This window comes from Dipodomys spectabilis, unplaced genomic scaffold, assembly GCF_019054845.1.
Source record: "Dipodomys spectabilis isolate Male_0828 unplaced genomic scaffold, ASM1905484v1 ptg000148l, whole genome shotgun sequence".
Taxonomy (NCBI): domain Eukaryota; kingdom Metazoa; phylum Chordata; class Mammalia; order Rodentia; family Heteromyidae; genus Dipodomys; species Dipodomys spectabilis.
Window position 1 is genome coordinate 6,214,965 of NW_024870825.1, and position 18,014 is coordinate 6,232,978.

Consider the following 18,014-nt stretch of genomic DNA (forward strand, 5'->3'; position numbering starts at 1 on the left):
ATATTGAGCGGAAGAACTCAGAGCCAGCACCCAGGCCCAGAGTTCATGCCCAGCAACCAACAAAAAAAATCCAAAGAGATAACTAAAGGCCAGTATCCCCTAGCCTTGCAAGTTGTCAAGACACCCTTGCTAGTGAGTAGTATCTATAATGTAGCCTCTCCTACAAATATGGTGTAAAATACCTATGCAAACACTTCCGGGAGACAGGTTGTCCTACCTTTCTCCCTGCCTTTTCAATATACCTGCATGTACTAATTACTCAGGACTAACTCCAATATACTTTTGAGATTTCAAGTCTTTCCTAAAAAGCAGTGTGGGAAACCTATGGTGTTTTATTTTCTGAATCTTCTACTCTCTATGTCAGAGAGAGGTGACCCACATTACATTCTTTACCTCAAGCACAAATACCACACTGGAGTCTCCTGGTCATTTGAAATGCTCTATATTGTATCACAGTCTTCTCCAAAATGTATCTAATGATATCCTATACATTAAGAATTGAAGTTTAGCCGGGCACCGGTGGCTCACACCGGTAATCCTAGCTACTTAGAAGGTTGAGATCTGAGGATAACGGTTCAAAGCCAGCCCAGGTAGGAAAGTCTGTGAGACTTAAGTGGTAGAGTGCTAGCCTTGAGCTGAAGAGCTGAGGGACAGCATTTCGGCCCAGAATTCAAGACCCACGACCAACCAAAAAAAAGAATTATAGTTCATATTTGACTAATATTTCCCAAGGAAATTGTTTAATATATTGAAATGGAGGGTTAAAATGGAACTCTAGAGATAGTAACATTTCAAGAATTGGAATATGATTGGAATATGATGTATCTGGAGCTAGAGAATGGGGAATATGAAAATTGAATATGCAATTTTGACAACTTGCAAGGCTCACTGACAGTAGCATTTAGTTATCATTTGACAAATTACTGGAATGGATGTTCAAGAATTGAAGAAATATTGGAGTGCTGTTACTAGTCTTGATTAATATAAGTAAGGGCATATCAATGATTAGACAGAAAGAAACTTGATCTTAATTTTGCTAAGTCAATTTATCATTCCTTAGGAAGAGTCTGAAAAATTCAAAGCAATCCAAGACACAGAAATAAAATTTCAGAAGCACCTCATAATTATCTACCATCATCACTCATCTACTTAATGGGTGAAATGTTTATTTGTGTTCCATTTATTTAATATATAACTTCAGCAAGACATTTTTTAAGAATTGTAGGAACATTATATTAGGATTTCCATTGTTACTGTTATAAGCTCTCTTCCTTTTCTAAGAAACTGCAGACTTAGGTGATAAGAATTAATTATTTTAAGTTTCTCAAAAGATGTTTCATGTCTTACAGAATAAAAATTATATCCATGTTAATGTCTGTGTGTTTTCCTATTCCTTGAAAAGTTTTATCTCTTTGAACTTTTCATATTGCATGATGGAAACATTACATTTTAAGAACCATGGAAATGAATGCCTCTTTTATATAGATATTATTCATCTTAAAATTTTGAAATCCCTTTCAACAATTATTATACATTTTAAAAGAATGACAGCAATGTAAAACAGATTTTCTCTGCCATCGGGCGAAAGGAGAGCAAATGGAGAGGTTGAAAGTGAATATGGTCAAAATACTTGTGTACATGTATGAACGTGAAAGTTTAGTGAGATTCACATGGGAAGAGGGGAGAGGATGACAGTGATGGAGATAGTGCATGATCCAAGCTACATTGAATGTATGGTGATATGGACATATATAGGTATATATTAAAATGAAACCTCTTGTACAATTAATTGATGCAAATATTTTCAAGTGTGGAAATTTAAATAATTTTAAATCGATGAGATCCAACATAATTTTCTTCCATATTTTCTACACCTTGTTACTATTAGCCTGTAACATATCACTAATTAGTACCGTTATTTACATTTCCTCTTTGTCTATGTTCGCTGCCATAAATGAGATCCTTTACCTGGCTTCTAAGATATAGAAATGAAAAGAAGTATGTACTACATTCATTACTTATTCACCAATTTTTTTTCTGCTAGGTTCCTTGGCTCCTACTCATCCCTAATTTTCTCACAGGACATTAATGTGGAAAAGGTGGTATTTACATATAACTACATTTTCATGATTAATGTATGTTATTTACATTTATGAATTTTATATTTACATATTTTCTATATTTTAATTTTTATTTTAAGTCCAACGGGGTTTCAGTTCCACAAGTCAGATTATCACTACATCATGATCACTGTCATCATTTCTATTTTTCTCCCCATCTCTTCCTATCCCATGCAAATACTGAGGTTGGACAGTATTTTCAGACCATCACAACTACACTATGTTTTCTACCTACTGTGGTATTAACTATTGTAAAATGAACTCATATTTGTTGTTGTTAGTCATAGGGCTTGAAATCAGGGCTTGAGTGCTGGCCTGAGCTCTTTTGCTCAAATCTAGTGTTGTACCACTTTGAGCTTCAATACCACTTCTGTTTTTCTGGTGGGTAATTAGAGATAAGGGTCTCATGGGAGGTTTCTGCTGGGGGTTGCCTGTGAACCATGATTGCCAGCTCTGGCCTCCTGAGTAGTTAGGATTACAGGAGTGAGCCACCAGAGCCTGGCATTGAAATGACTAAATTTTAAATGTAATATAAAGAATACTGATTTTCCAGGGAACGTAAATGATGAAAGAAAGCCCTTCAGTAACTTAATTTCACCTCACAGACCTCTAGATTCTCCTTCATAAACTTGATTTACATAGTAAAGTAACAGTGCTCTGTTGTTTTGAGCCACTGAATTTATGGAAATTTGTTACAGCTCCAGCTGGAGACAAACGTAAGTTAGTAATTAGGATTTTAAGTGGTTATAAGATTTACATTTTCCTTTCTTTTTCATGTCTATGTTTATGTTTTTAGACTTACATTTTTAAATCTTTATATTAATATTATTTATTTATTTTATGTTATTTTTCTATTATTCGGTTAGTTGTGGGGCTTAAAGTCTGGGCTTGGGCACTGTCCCTGGGCTCTACAGCTGAAGGCTAGCACTCTAACGCTTGAATCACAGTGCCACTCTCAGTGGTAATTGGAGATAAGAGTCTCACTGACTTTTCTGCCCGGGCTGGCTTTGAATCACAACCCTGAGATCTCAGCCTCCTGAGCATCTAGGATTACAGGGTGAGCTACTGTCTCCTGGCTTCAATGTTTGTATTCCTATATTTCAGTTTACTTACATAGAACTACATTTGCACAATTAATATATGTTATTTATAGACTTTACATTGAAATATTTTTGTATATTTTAATTCTTATTTGAAGTACAAAGGGTTTCAGTTCCACAAATGAGGTTCTGAGTACATCATGATCACTGTCACCCCTTCTGTTATTCTCCTTGTCTCTTCCAATCCCAAGCAAATACTCAACTTTTGTAGTTCATCTTTTATATAAAGTACATTGAATATATGGTTGTATTTGGTCACCTTTCATTCATGCCCTCTCTTTACTTTCCATCCTTTCCAAACAAAACATATTTCAGCCTCCTGGTATTCATTTTCTTAATTATTTAAAAGAGTTACACCATTAGATTGTTATCCTGAGTATATCATCGTTTCATCAATTTTTTTGTACATATGCATATAGCACTGTATATGTTGCCAAACATATCCAGATTTTAAATCTAACTTTTACGTATGAGAGAAACACATAGATGAATACATTTTCCTTGTATGTATAAACCACATTTTCCTGATAAACTCAGCCATTGTAGGACATCTGGACATTTCCAATAACTTGGCAATAGTGCAACTATTGAATATTGCAACTTGATTAATGCAACAGGGAACATTGAAGTGCAAGTGGCCTTAGTAAGTTCTGCACAGGGACACCTCCCTATCTCTTGACTAAGTTTCTGCCCAGTATCTATTACCTAGGTAACTGGCAGACCTGGAAGACCTTATCTTCTCCTCCTCTTAGGTTACATCCTGGGCCACCTGAGGTCACATCCAGATCCAGTGTGGCATATCTTTCCCCCATCTGGCCACACCTCTTCCTGTTCCTGGTATAGGTAAGTCTTAGCCCAGGGGTGGGTGGTCCTCTTTTTTCCTTTTTTAGACATGCATCTCCACCATACATGGTGGGGGCTGTAGTTCCGCAAATAAACTTCTTCTCCTGCCTGAATAGCACGTGGTGTTCTCTTCATAGGCTACCTAATGAAACCTACCTATTTAATATACCTTACATATGGTGCCATGACTCGAATGGGGTTTTTGAATTGGAAATGTTAGAATTTCCTAACCACCCCTTTTCTGCGAATGGAACTGCCTTGAGACCCCACGTGAGACTTTTCAACAATACCATTGCTGGCCTTCACTTTCACATCCACACCACTTCTCTATTCTGGTGAGTGAAACTACTCTCTACAGTTCTGTTGCTCAGTCTCTGTCCAGACTGGTGCCAAGTCAGAAAGCTCCTATGTCTTTAGCCGAAAGGCTGGTCACCTCTGGAGCCAAGGACGCTTGGTTTTGCAGGCTTGGCCATTTCTCTCTAGAGAGCCTTGGGGGAAGTCAGCATGTTGCTTCTGCCTGGTCGGCTCTCCTTAACTCAGCAGAATGACTCTCCTACACATTTAATGGGGTGCTGTGAGTCATGCCTGAGCTTTGAAATCCCTTTGAACTGCCTCCTGTGCTCCTTGGAAAGCCAGAACATCTAACTTTCATGCCATTCTCAGATTTCAACAGTTTTTGCCACTGCAATGGTAAATGCTCAGAAGTCTGTTGACTTTCAGGCTCTCTTAGCTCTCTCTCTGTCAATCATGTCCAACTTTCCCTAGCTCTCCCTTTTTCTTTTCTACAATATTTTGACTTGTGCCCTGAAGAGGGTGAAGCTGGCTGGGCCCCTAGGTACCCACTCAAGGTTCCCTCTCAAAGGCTAGCCACGCTAGCTTTGAAAATTGTCAGAGTTTCCATTTGTTCAGGTTTTCTTTGCACTTTTTCAGAAATTTGCCATCTTGAGTTTGCCATCATGGCCACATGGTGGGTTAATTGTTTGGTCACATCTGAAACTTAACCTTCCAACAAGCTTACTACTCCTCCACCCATTTTTTGCTGCCTCTTCACAAGCCCTGGTAACTGAGACCCAACCTTCTGATGTGCTTTGTTAGCAAAGATGTCTAAACATTGTTTTCAAACATTTTAGGTTTTGAGTTTTGCCTTTTTTGTTTGGTGTTGTGTATTCTGCTACCGACCACATGGTTCTAGATATTGGGCAAAATAATGTCATAATATTACTGTCATTCATTTTGGATGCTGTAATACTTAATGTACTCAGTGTGTATGTGTATGTGTGTATGTCTGTCTGTGTAAACTTGCTATCTGTCATTGTAATCAAGTTTTTTGTCTTAAATTGTCTGAGGTTTCTGAGGTCTGTTCAGTTTAGATTTGGAGTTCAGTGCCAGCCAGTCTACATGCAGTCCAGATCCAGTACATCTCTTCCAACCTGGAAGATAGGCCTCACTCCTGCCTAGACCATGTTGACTACCTCCACCATGGTAAAAGTAGACTGGAGTCTTGCTTGTCTCCATCACATGCAGCTGATTCCTGGTAAAAGATTGCTTTGGATTTGCAAAAGCTAAGGCACTTTCTGTAACTTTGGTTAACTTAAGCACTGTTAGGGTTACCAGAAAGAAATCTTTGCTAAAATTCTCATCGCATCTAACGAGTTTTGTCAAGGCAGAATATTTGTTGGTCAATTCTTGATAAGGACTAGGAAAGCTCTACTTATTCTACTTAATCTCCTTGTTGCTTTAATTGGAAATTGGGTTTTTGTGGCAAAAATTGCAGTTCAAAGTCAACAGAGGCTGAAAAATCATTAAGATTCCAACTTCCAACTAACCTGCAAAGACCCAGGCTGAAGCATGGCTCAAGGCTCTTATCTATAACCAGCCAAACACTGGAAGAGGTATTATATCTCAAAGTGGTAGAGCGCTAGCATTGAGCAGAAGTACTCAGATAGTGCCCAGGCCTTGAGTTCAAACCTCTGTGAATAGCAACTGGGACAAGCCATTTCAGCAACGAGCACCTAGACTCAGCCTTTCTGGGAACAAGGGACCATGAAGAGGAGTAAGAAGACATGATGTCACATCAGCCACTTTGTGCCTGCCCTTTCAAAATTAACCGGAACAGGTAGGTCAATAGAAGTGTGAAGCCTTGCCACTCTAATGTTCCTAGCAGTCTACCTTTTAACTGGACAGGAATTTACATTCTTGCCTTTGTTACCTGATGTTCTCCTTACCTAATTGCCAGATGTGAGAAGTAACTAGGGACATTTCCACCAACTCCAGGACAGCCTGTAATGCAGGGGACAATTTTCAGCCCCAAATCCTTCTTCTTGCCATTTATTTACTCTCTAGTGTTTTGTTTTCAGTCCGTCAATGCCTCATGAGACTTCTCCAGACTTCATGCAAGACACTTGCTTCCTCTAGACTTCATCTAAGGACTCATGCCCACCAAGGGGCAGATTCTGCTTGCTGCTTTCTCCCAGAGGAGACCATATCTCAGCCTTTTACCCCTAATGTCGATGCCCCTTGTCAGCAGGCAGTAGCCAGAGAGAATCAGTACCCTATTTCATGATTATTAGAAGGCTAGAATGTAAGGCCCCCCCGGGAAGGCAGAACAGACTCATCCCTCTTCTTGCTTAAGTCTCCTCCCAGTACCTGTGTCACCTTGGTAACTGACACACTTGGAGGCAGCCATTTCCCCCTGCTCAGGTCACATCTGTATCTGGTGGGGTCACACCTTCTTCCACCCCTGGCCTTGATAAGTCTGCCCTGGCTGTGGTTCCACCCTTTTTTATTCCTGCTGCATAGGCTTCCAATTTGACAAGAGGCACCCTGCAAATAAACCTTTCCCTTGCCCGAATACCACTTGCTACTCTCTTTAGTCAGCTACCAATTTAATTTACCTAACAAGTATATCCTGACCCGTTGTATTCTGGGTAATAATCTGGATGGATACCCAAGAGTGGTATTGATGAAACATAGTGTGTACTTCTATGTTTAGTGCATAAGGAATCTCCAAGCTTCCTTCTAAAGCAGTTGCACTCCATTACATTCCTATGAATTGTATAATAGTGTTTCTTTTCCCAACCTTCCCATCAGCATTGTTTGTATTCTTGCTTATGGCCAATCTTATTAGGGTGAGATGGAATCTCAATGCTGTTTTGATTTACGTTTTCATTTGACTAGGGATGCTAATCATTTCCACAAGTGTTTTTTTTTGGCCATTCTTATTTCCAAGAAGCATCTATTTAGCTCCTTGGCCATTTATTAATTAGGTTATTGATTTGGGATTAGTTTCTTAAACTCCTTACATAGTCTGGATATTAAGTCCTTGTCTAATATCCAAAAACTGGTAAAGATCTTATACCACATTGCAGGCTGTCTTTGTATTCTTTTGCCTTGCAGAGTCTTTTTAGTTTGAAGCCATCCTTTTTGTCTATTTCCTTTCCAATTTGTGCTCCTGAAAATCCAAAGTTCCTGACTGCCAAGAAACCTTAATGTTTCTCTTAGTCTTTTCTATACTAGTTTTAAGGTCTCAGGTCTTACATTGAGGTCTTTGATCCATTTTGAATCACTATCTCTGTTTTCTACATATGGATATCCAGGTTTCTCAACACCAATTTGGGGGGAACTGTCTTTTTTCCAACATATACTTTTGGTTTCTTTTTTAAATATCAGATGGATGTGAGTGTATAGGTGTAATTCTGGATATTCTAGTCTATTCCATTGGGCTGAAGCACAAAGCTGTTTTGTTATTATAGTTCTGTAGGAATGTTTGAGGACAAAAAATATTATAACTTCAGCACTGCTATTACCCCGATTTGCTTTGTCTATACAGAACCTTTTGTGGTTCCATATAAATTTCTTTTTCTTAGTGAGGCATTGAGAAATATCCACATTCCTTACCTTATTATTATGTTTGCTTCTTTCATATTCCTTATTTTACTTTCTACAATCTAATTGTCAGCCTTCAGAACTTGGCCAGGCCCTGTAGTTGTCATCCTTCAATCTAGTTTTTTCCTTCAGAGCCTGTCCTTGCCCAATTAAGTTGTCATCCTTCAGGGCCTTACCTGGCCTAAACTGGCCCAGTAGGGTTGTCTTTCACTATCTGACCTTCCCTGGATATTACAGCCAAGTTATTGCTCTTGAGGACCTAGAAAGTTCTGGGGCAATAAAATTGTTGATCTTCAGAGTCTAAAATAGCCTGGCCCAATTGAGTTGCTGCCCTTTGGGCCCTTTCATATTCTGTCCAAGCCTAACCCAATCAGGTTGTTTTTGATCATGTCCCAATTGATTTATTGACCTTCATGGACTGAACTAGTCTGGCAGAAAGAAAGTGGGTATCATTCAAGACCTGGTCCAATCGATTTATCTTCTTTATAGCATCCAAATCCATATCGCTCCTTTCACTATCTCTTCCATCCCTCCCAAGCCACCCTTATCTTTGTTTGCTTAGAAGATATCCATGGACGATTATGAAGGTATTCTCCTTCCCCATTCTTCTTTGTCTACCCTTCTACTCATTTTGAGCATGTCCATATTCAACTTTCATAGTTGAAAGTTTCTTGTGTGCCCCTTTCATACAGATGAGATTTCTCATCTGGTATGAGACTGCTGCCTCAACCTCCAACAGTCTCCCTAATTGGAGAATCAGATCATGAGACAGTGTCTTGTCTATCTTCTTTCCTTGGACATATGCTCAGTCATACATACACACACTTGACCATTGAAAAGCTCAGCTCTTGTACTCTCATTATTCCAATCTTGGTATACATGGGGTTATGAGTTATTGAGGTCCCTGTTCTGTCCCCTTCCTCACTTTTCTGATTAAACTTGAATTGCAGGTCCAATGTCAGCCAGACTTTGAGGCTGCTGAGTTTGTGCAGTAGAACAGGTCTCCTCCTAAACAGAAGCTTTCTTTGATCCTCTTAGTCAATGCCAAAAATCCCCGTTGGGTCCCAAAAATGTTGGAAACATGTTGAGAAATTGGGGTGTCACACACTTAGGAACAAGGACACCACCTTAAACTCAGGAAAACAAAATTCACTTAAACAGGAAGCCAAGTAAGCAAGTACCCTGAGCCAGAAAGCCATCTGCATTTTATTCCTAAGGTGTCACTTCCCTGTGTTCTGATTGATCAGAACTTAGTTTCACAATCTGTGTAATTAGCTAGTTTGAAAGTGTTTAAAATTTTACCTGATAAAGTAACTAAACCCAGAATACCTGTAACAAGGAAAAACTCAGAAAAACCATTCTTAGTCAGCTGAGTAAGAACTGCACCACACCTCCAACCCTTAGGAAAACAATTCTTACAATACAATGAGGCTAAATTAAAATACCTTCTTGTATGATTTAGGCTATCCTTAAAATAACAGTGCTTATGCCAAGTAACCTCTGTGATAGAAAAAATTCTACCTCCTAAGTGAAGCAAGGCCCAGTGGGTATTGAGTAGTAATTCCCCAACTTCATCTTGAGAGGTGGATTCTACTCTGTGCTGGGAAAAGCTTGTGTTCCTTTAAGAAACCCAGAAAAATTTTATATTTGTCAAAATGTTGTTCTGACATGGCTCAATGATACCAATCTGAAGGAAACTCTCTATAGGAAACTGAGAACACCTTGTCCCACATGCTGTATTCTCTCCATGAACAGCTTTGTTACCCAAGGTAGGCCTTACACATCACCTCTCATTCCACTAAGTTATTACTTGTATGTGCTTTCAAGCAAATTCAGATTTCCCTCTTACAGCCCTGACCATCCCTGAGATTGTTCACAGTCACTCAAGTTCTTAACATAGAAGATGCTACCTGATTGAGACTGAGGCTATAATTCACTTATAGGTTTGAGCTGAACATGTAGATCAGTGAAAATGGAGTGTGAAGTAAAGGAATAAAGGATTAGCTCAGCAGATCACCTATAGCTTTCCCTGACCCAGTAAAGTACCTCAATGTCTGACAGCAGTTGCCCTGCCCTTGTGAGACAGGCTCTCATGGAGGACAGAGATGAGGAAGGCACTGACCATTGTGGCTAGAGTTGAAGTTAACTTTTCCTCCACTGGGATGGGCTCTCGACAGTCACTCCTCCCAAGTGAACTTTCTGCAGGTAATACATTGTCCCAAGTCAGTTTGTAATGTGGACAAGTGAAGCCTACCCCAAGGTAATTTGCTTGAACACAGATCCTTGTGTGTGTGTGTTTGTGTGTGTGTGTGCTTGGAGCTAGGGACTTTTTACTATCCCTTAGATATTTCACTCAAGATTGGCACTCTACTACTGAAGCCATAACTTTGCTTCTCAGTTTTTATAGTTAATTGGAGATAAGTCTCATTGACTCTCTTTCCTGGGCTGGCTTTAAACTGTGATCCTCAGATTTCAGCCTTCTGAATAGCTAGTATTACAGACATGAATGATCTGTGCCTAACTTGGTAGCTCTCATATTCTAAGAGGAAGAATACATTGTCCAAAGAATAAAAGAAAGAAAGAAATGTACTCATTACCTGACCTATGAAGTGGTAACCCCTCTGTTCAGCCTTAATAATAACAATAAAATTATATTCAAAATAAAAAACTCCACTTACAATGACTTCAGCACTGCTATTACCCAGATTTGCTTTGTCTATTTAGCATCTTTTGTGGTTCCATATAAATTTCTTTTTTTTAGTGAGGCATTGAGAAATATCCACATTCCCTACCTTATTATTATGTTTGCTTCTTTCCTATTCTTTATTTTACTTTCTACAATCTAATTGTCAGCCTTCAGAACTTGGCCAGGCCCTATAGTTGTCATCCTTCAATCTAGTTTTTTCCTTCAGAGCCTGTCCTTGCCCAATTAAGTTGTGATCCTTCAGGGCCTTACCTGGCCTAAGCTGGCCCAATAGGGTTGTCTTTCACTATCTGACCTTCCCTAGCTAGTACAACCAAGTTATTGCTCTTGAGGACCTAGAACGTTCTGGCCCAATAAAATTGTTGATCTTCAGAGTCTAAAATAGCCTGGCCCAATTGAGTTGCTGCCCTTTGGGGCCTTTCATATTCTGTCCAAGCCTAACCCAATTAGGTTGTTTTCGTTCATGTCCCAATTGATTTATTGACCTTCATGGACTGAACTAGTCTGGCAGAAAGAAAGTGGGTATCTTTCTGAACCTGGTCCAATCTTGGACTGTATTTTCTCATAAGATGGAGGCAGTGTTTATGTTAAGCAACTACTTTGATAGAAAAGATTCTAGCTCCTTCAACCTGAGCAAAGAGTTCATGATTAAACTCCATCTCTACAATAAACTGGGAATGGTGACATATACTGTGTCCCTATGTCCTTGGTAGGTGTTTAGCTAGGTAGTGAAGAGCCAGACAGAGTGACTCCCAGACAGAGTGACTCTAATCTTAAGGTAGTCCTTGAGTCTTCCAAAAGCCTGGAGCTTGCTGAGAACCACAGTGTGAGTCAGCCAGTCCCAAGGGAAATAGAAATAGTTGCAAAGAACCTAAGATATGCAGAACAAAGACCCCTTGCTTGCTCACTTTGTATTATAAAAACTATGAGAAAACAGAGTTCAGGGCCTTCCTGCTTAACCAGCTGGGACTGTGTGCAGGGAGGTCCAGCTCCAGCTTGCAATAAAGGACTCTTCTGCTTTTGCAAGGATTAAGGTCTCTGGTGGTCTTTGGGGGTCCTGAAAGTGGACCCAACAGTAGGACTGCCATTTGGGCTGGCTCTGGGGGCCAGAGGCTCCATAGAATTGAGAAATGTAAGAGAAGGGGTGGCTTGAAGGAGGATGAAGGTGTTGAAGTGATGACCTAGATCAAGATATATTGTACACATACATTTGTATTACATGGCAACAAATTCAACACATGACCTAAACTGAAGATGAGTGAGGGAAGGGGTGAAAGACATGGGTGAGAGTCTTGAAAGGAGTGACATTGATGAAGATGCCCTGTATTCATCAACCACTTCAGTGAAGGGCAGCACCTTCATACAACTATGCAAAGATAATCCAAATAGTCAAAAAGAAGAAATACCAAATCAGGCTGGAGGCATGGCCTTTGTGATATTCATGCCTTCCTGGAAAGAGACGATTCCCAGTTCTGACACTCAAAATATATACACACACATTCATACACAATATTTTTCAGTACATAAAAGTTACCAAGAAATTGCTTCTTTTTATTTTTTTTATTTTTTGTGAACACACTGTACAGAGGGGTTACAATTATATGGGCATGTTAATGTGTGCATTTCTTCTCAAGCACTGCAGCCTCCTCTTTTGTTTACCTTTCACATCCCTTCCCAGCCTCCCCCAACCCGGCCAACCCAATCCTCCCCGCCTCCTCCACTCTCCCCTCCCCCCCCCCCCCCCCGCACCAATATTGTAAAGCTCATTTTCGACACGACAACTTGTACTTCTCATTGTTGCAACAGGTCTGCCTGTAGCCTTTAACGACTTGTTTTTCCCCATCTCCTCTACAAGTTATACTGACATCAAATATAGTGAAAGCAGGGTTTATAGTGTGGGGGAGGGACATACAAAGCTACAAAGAGATAAGTTTATAAATGCGTTAGAAACAAATGCATGAAAGGAAAAAACATTAAAATACATATCTAAGGGTTCGTTTTACTAACATCACATTATCTCACCTTTTCCGCTAGACTCATACATATACTAGATATTGCAAATAAGGGAAACCATGGGATCTATGTTTCTTTGTGTCTGGCTTACTTCACTTAATATAATTTTTTCCAAGTCTTTCTATTTCCTAACAAATGGGGCAATGTCATTCTTTCTGATGGAGGCATAGAATTCCATTGTGTATATATATCACATTTTTTTGATCCATTCATCTACTGAGGGGCATCTGGGCTGGTTCCATATCTTAGCTATGGTAAATAATGCTGCAATAAACATAGTTGTGCTGGTAGCTTTAGTGTGGTCCTGTTTGTAAACATTTGGGTAAATGCCCAAAAGTGGGATTGATGGGTCATATGGGAGATGTATGTGAAGTCTTTTGAGGAACCTCCATACTGCTTTCCAAAGTGGTTGAACAAGTTTACACTCCCACCAACAATGAAGTAAGGTTCCCTTCTGTCCACATCCCCTTCAGCATCTGTTGTTGTTAGAGTTCTTGATTTTTGCCATTCAAACTTGAGTGAAGTGGTATCTCAATGTTGTTTTGATTTGCATTTCTTTTATGGCTAGGGATGTTGAGCATTTCTTCATGTGTCTATTGGCCATCCTTCTTTCTTCTTCAGATAAGTTTCTCTTTAAGTCTTTAGCCCATTTATTTATTGGGCAGTTGTTTCTTTGAGGATTTATTGTTGGGGGATTTAATATTTTGAGTTCCAAGTATATTTTAGTTATGAGACCCTTGTCTGTTGTATGGCTAGTGAAGATCTTCTCCCAATCCGTGGGCTTTCTATTGATCTTGCTAGCTATGTCCTTTGCCATGCCAGAAGCTCTGCAACTTCATGCAATCCCATTTGTCCAACCTTTCTTTGATTTGTTGTGTTTCCGGGTCTCCATTCAGAAAATTTCTGCCTGAGCCAAGGAGACTTAGGGTTTCTCCTATTCCATCCTGTAATGTTTTCAGAGTGTCTGCTTTGACTTCGAGGTCTTTGATCCATTTGGAGTTGATTCTGGTGCAGGGTGATATATAAGGATCTAGCTTTAGTTTTCTACATGTAGTTCACCAATTTTGCCAGCACCATTTACTGAAGAGGCTGTCTTTCTTCCATTCTATTGTTTTAGCTCCCTTATCGAAGATTAGATGGCTATAGGTCTGTAGGTTCATTTCTAAGTTTTCAATTCTATTCCATTGGTCTTGAGGTCTGTTCTTATGCCAATACCACGCTGTTTTGATTACGATGGCTTTATAGTAGAGTTTGAAATTTGTTTTTGATATTCCTACAGCAGTGTTCTTTCCGTTGAGGAGCGTTTTTGCTATTCAGGGTCTTTTATTGTTCCCTATGAATTTTTGGATTGCCTCTTCTATTTCCTTGAAGAATGAGGGTGGAATTTTGATAGGTATTGCGTTGAATTTGTAGATAGCCTTGGGAAGTATTGCCATTTTCACGATGTTAATCTTTCCAATCCAGGAGCATGGGAGGTTTTGCCATTTTCTAAGTTCTCTTTTGATTTCCTTTTTCAAGATTTTAAAGTTTTGATCATAGAGGTGCAACACTTCTATGGTTAAGTTAATTCCTAGATATTTTATTTTTTGTGGGGCTATTACAAATGGAGTTGCTTTCTAATTTCAGCCACACCTTTCTCATTGTTGTCATACAGAAAAGCCATTGATTTTTGAGGGTTAATTTTATACCCTGCTATTTTGCCAAAGTTTTGAATCAGCTTGAGTAATTTGGGTGTGGAGTCTATGGGATTCTTTAAATACAAGATCATGTCATCTGCAAAGTGGTAAAGTTTTATTATTTCTTTCCGTATTTGGATTCCCTTTATGTCTGCATCTTTTCTTATTGCTGTATTAGGCCTTCTAATACTAGACTGAAAAGAAGTGGAGAGAGTGGACATCCTTGTTTTGTTCCTGAGTTAAGAGGAAATGGCTTTAGTTTTTTAACATTAAGTATAATGCTGGCTGTAGTTTTGTCATATACAGCCTTTATTGTATTGAGGAATGTTCCATAGATTCCTAATTTTTCCAAAACTTTCATCGTAATGGGGTGTTGTATCTTGTCGAATTCTTTTTCTGCATCTATTGAGATAACCATGTGGTTCTTATTTTTGTTCCTGTTGATGTGATGAATAATATTAATTGATTTACATATACTGAACCAGCTTTGCATTCCTGAAATGAATTCTGTTTGATAGTGGTGTATGAATTTTTTTATGAATTGTTGAAGTCGATTGGCCAAAATTTTGTTGAGAAGTTTTGCATCAATGTTCATCAAAGAAATGGGTCTATAGTTCTCTTTCTTTGATGAGTCCCTGCCTGGTTTTGGGATGACGGTTATGATGGCTGCATAGAATGTTTTCAGTAGTGAACTTTCTCTTTCAATTTCATCGAAGAGTTGGAGGAGTATTGGTGTGAGCTCTGCTTTGAAGGCTTTGTATTATTCCACTGTAAAACCATCTGGTCCTGGACTTTTCTTAGCTGGGAGGTGTCTTATTGCGGTTTCTATTTCAATGCTTGATATGGGCCTGTTAAGCTGGTTTAACTCATCTTAGTTTAGTTTTGTCATGTCATTATTTGCTAGGAAAATTTCCATTTCTGTCAAGTTCTCAAACTTACTAGCATAAAGTTTTGAGAAGCATTCCCTTACAATGTTCTGAATCTTGTTTGTTTCCGAGGTGATGTTTCCATTCTCATCTCTGAGTTTATTTATTTAGGTGTGTTCTCTTCTTTTTCTGATAACATTTGCTAAGGGTCTTTCAATTTTATTAATTTTTTTGAAGAACCATCTCTTTGTTTTGTTGATTCTTTCAATAGATTTTTTGAATTCTAATTCATTTAATTCTGATTTAATTTCAATTATTTCTTTCTTTCTACTGGATTTGGGCTTATCTTACTGCTCTTTTTCAAGGAGGTTTAGAGGTGTCATTAAATTGTTGGTTTCAGATCTCTCCAATTTGTTGATGTAGGAGCTCAGAGCTAAAAACTTGCCTCTGAGTACTGCCTTTGCTGTGTCCCAGAGGAGCTGGTAATTTGTGTGTTCATTTTTGTTAAATAGCATGAACATTTGAATTTTCTTTTTAATCTTTTCCATGACCCACTCATGATTCAGCAGTGTGTTGTTCAGCCTCCATGTGATACCGGACTTTCTTTGGTGGCTTTTGGTGTTGAGTATTCCCTTGTGGTCAGAGAGAATGCAAGGTATAACTTCAATGTTTCTGAATTTAGACAAGTTTGCTTTGTGGCCTAAATGTGGTGTATTTTAGAAAATGTTCCATGTGCTGCTGAGAAAAACGTGTATTCTGATGCTGCTGGGTGAAATGTTCGGTAGATATCTGTTAAATCTAGTTGATCTATGCAGCTGTTTAGATCTGCAGTTTCTCTGTTGAGTTTTTACCGAGTTGATCTATCTAGTGGGGAGAGTGGTGTGTTAAAATCCCCAACAATTAATGTCTTTGGATCTATATGGGATTTGAGGGAAAGTAGTGTTTATTGGATAAATTTGGGTGCTCCATTGTTTGGCGAATAGATATTTAGAATTGTAATATCCTCCTGAAGCAGAGATCCCTTAATTAGTATGTAGCGACCTTCTTTATCTCTTCTCACGAATTTTAATTTGAAATCTATTTTATCTGATATTAGGATTGCAACTCCCGCCTTTTTATGGGGGCCGTTTGCTTGGTAGATTTTGTTCCAGCCTTTAACATTGAATATGTGTTTGTTTTTAGGGGCAAGATGTCACTCCTGAAGGCAGCAGATAGAAGGGTCTTGTTTTTAATCCAACTAGACAGTCTATGTTGCTTAATTGGAGAGTTAAGTCCGTTAACATTAAGAGATAGGACTGAGAGGTATTTGGGAGTTCCTGCCATGTTATCCACTTCTTGGGGGCTGTGAAAACTGGGTTCTTCCTATGGTTCTTGGATTCTCAGTTTGGGTGCAGTTTCTTGGCCTTTATTGTGGTCTTGTTGGTTTTCTATGTGTAGGACATCTTTAAGAATCTTTTGTAGGGCTGGTTTGGTGGAGATGTATTGTTTCAATTTTTCTTTGCTATGGAAGGTTTTTATTTGGCCTTCAGTTATGAAGGAGAGTTTAGCTGGGTACAGTATTCTTGGTTGATAGTTGTTTGTTTTTAGGGCATGGCATACATCATTCCAGGCTCTTATTGCTTTGATTGTCTCTGCTGAGAAATCTGAGGTGATTCTAATTGGTTTCCCTTTATAGGTGATTAATCTTTTCTCCTTGACAGCTTTAAGGATCTTTTCCTGTGTCTGAGTTGACCCTGTGTGGATTATAATGTGTCGGTGGGATGTCCTATTCTGGTCTGGTTTATTTGGAGTTCTAAAAGCTTCTTGTATCTGAATAGGCCTATCTTTTTGCATGTTTGGGAAGTTCTCTGCTAGGATACTGTTAAACAAATTTCCTAGACCATTAACTTTTGTTTCTAGGTGCTCCTCTACACTCATTATCCTTAGATTAGGCCTTCTGATGGTGTCTTCAAAGTGTTGGATAGATCTATCATATTTCTTGAACTTGTCTTGGATGGTTGTATGTTCTTTCTCTATAATATCTAGGCTGTCTTCAATCCTTGAGATTCGATCTTCTGCATGGTCTAACCTGCTGTCAAGGCTTTCTACTTTGTTTTTTATTTCTTTTCCTCCTAATTGGTCAGCTTTGATGGCTTCAAATTCTTTGTTGAAGCTCTGTTTTAGATCTTGTATGAACTTCTTTACGTCCTTAATTTGGTGGTCAGTGTTTATTCTCAAATCACTTAGTTGATTGGTTATGGTTTCCTTGGACTCCTATTCCTTCTGTTGGGTTCCATTCAGCATTCCCTTTGTGGTCTCCCTGACTTCCTTCTTCTCTTTGTTAATGGATTCCATGAATGCCTTTAGTGATCTTTGTGTATTCTCTTCCTGCTCTCTCAATTCCTGTATTACTCTTTGATTAGCTTCCTCCCATTTGTGGGATTCCTGTAGTTCTCTTGGAGTGTTCTCAGCCTGCTCATGCCATTCCTGCCTTTCTCTTTGAGTATTCTCAATCTGCTCATGCAAGTACTATATCAGTTTTTGAGTAGCTTCCTCACCCTTATGATATTCCTGTATAAACTTTTGGATTGCCTCCTCTCTCTCCCTATCACGCTCATACAGAATCTTTTGTATGCTTTCAATCTTTGCATTTATCATGTTTGCCAGCAGTGTTTGTAGAACTATTTGGGAACTCTCCTCTGGATTATTCATTATCTGTTCTGTCCTCTGATTATCAAGATTGGGAATTGAGATACCCGGATTTGCAGTTTTTCTTGTGTTTTTCTGGCTTACTCTGCCCAATTGAGATGAAAATAGCACTACTTTTG